Source organism: Solanum verrucosum, unplaced genomic scaffold, assembly GCF_900185275.1.
Source record: "Solanum verrucosum unplaced genomic scaffold, falcon-dt-bn FXZP01000206.1, whole genome shotgun sequence".
Taxonomy (NCBI): domain Eukaryota; kingdom Viridiplantae; phylum Streptophyta; class Magnoliopsida; order Solanales; family Solanaceae; genus Solanum; species Solanum verrucosum.
In genome coordinates, this window is record NW_026020104.1 from 2570455 (window position 1) to 2572270 (window position 1816).

The 1816-nt window shown below is 32.3% G+C and overlaps 1 pseudogene; it reads left to right on the top strand.

Annotated features, from left to right (window-relative positions):
• The first annotated feature begins 601 nt into the window (after positions 1-601).
• Positions 602-1322, top strand: LOC125825127 (uncharacterized; annotated as a pseudogene).
• The last annotated feature ends 494 nt before the right edge of the window (positions 1323-1816 follow it).

Consider the following 1816-nt stretch of genomic DNA (forward strand, 5'->3'; position numbering starts at 1 on the left):
TTGGTGTTGATATAACTTACATGTTGGCTTGGAGAGCTAAAGAAAGGGCTTTGATTTCTTTGAGCCAAGAGGATCGTACAACAAACTACCTGAGTATTTGTATATATTGGATATCACATATCCAGGATCCCATTCTGAATGACTGTTATACATAACTCTTTGTATATATACTTATAATCTACAATTCTGTAACTTTATAAATATGTATGTGTAGGTCATATCTTTCCACTAGCATACAATGTCTTAGATTCAGAGAATGATGCCTCTTGGACATGGTTCTTTGAACAACTAAGAGCATCGTATGGGGAAAGGAACAATATGTGTATTGTGTCTGATAGAAACGAGAGCATCACAAAGGCTGTTACGCAAGTGTATAATGATGTGCAACACTATGCTTGTATGTGGCACCTTTGGAAGAATGTTGAGACAAAGTACAGAAAATTCCATGAAAAGTTAAGTCCAGTATTCTATACAATGGCAAAGACATGCAATCAATCAGATTTTGATAGGCTAATAGAAATAGTAGAGAGATATATGAGTAAAGGAATACTTGGATATGATAAGTGGTCTAGGATTTATGCACCAGTTCATCGGTTGGTCAATGACATCGAATATCATAGAAAGTATAAATGCGGCATTAGTTTCAGCAATAGAATTGTCAATTTATGATTTTCTAGAGAAAGTTAGGCTGATGTTCGGCAGATGGAATTGTGATAACAAAAAAGAGTCATCATTCACATTTACTCCCTTGATTGGAAACTTTCAGGAGATACTCAAAATCAATTAAGCAATGAGTACACGACTGATGGTATGGTTTCTATATATTTGTATAAATTTGTACATAATAATTTGTTTTGATTTATTTTTGTATATTGCAGATTTTTCCGTCAACTGAATATGTTCACAATGTCAATGATAAAGGTAGAAATTATATAGTTTGTCTTCAGAAGAAAAGGTGTACTTGTGGAAGCTTTCAGTATGAAGAAATACCATGTGAACATGCTTGGGTTGTTTTGAAGTTCAAGAGTTTAGGACCAGATGAGGTTTGCTCAAATTTATACACACCAACAACAGTGTTGAAGACTTATGATTTTCCAATATACCCATTACCAGATAAAACAAAGTGGGTGGTCCCTGGATACATAATGACTGATTTAGTTCTACCTCCAGAATTCAAAAGGCCTCCTCGAAGACCAAGAAAAAAGTCTCGCGACAAATCAGCAAGAGAGATGTTTGAATCTAAGGGGACAAATACATGTAGTACATGTGGCATTGCAAGTCACAATATGCGTTCTTGTAGAAATCAACCTCGGGAAGTTTAGAAAAGACTCAATTTGAAATGCGTATGAAGATTTTATACATTTAATATTGCCTCACTTTTGCCATTTGAATATTATTTGAGTTGTATTGCTACATGATCACTGTTGATATTTCAATTTAGTTTTAAAATGATATTTCAATATATTTCAATAGTATTGTACTGTTTAACAGGTACCCCCTATGTATAACTATTTACAAATGAATTTAACAGGTACCCACTATGTATAACTATTTCCGATAGGTGTTATCAGAACAGTGAATTTTGTGAAAGTTGAACTAAGTATAACTTAGTGTTCTTATAAATGTAGACTTTATCTCTGCAGTTGTATAATTGAGCTATTTCAGTGGTTAATTGTATAAAATAGTTGAAAGAATTAAACTGTGTTAAGTATTGTATAAATTAGTTGGTATAAAGTAATTTTAATTTATAAAATTGTATAAATTAGTTTTAGTTGAATTTCTACTTGAATATGTGGAGTTAGAGTCTGTATAAATT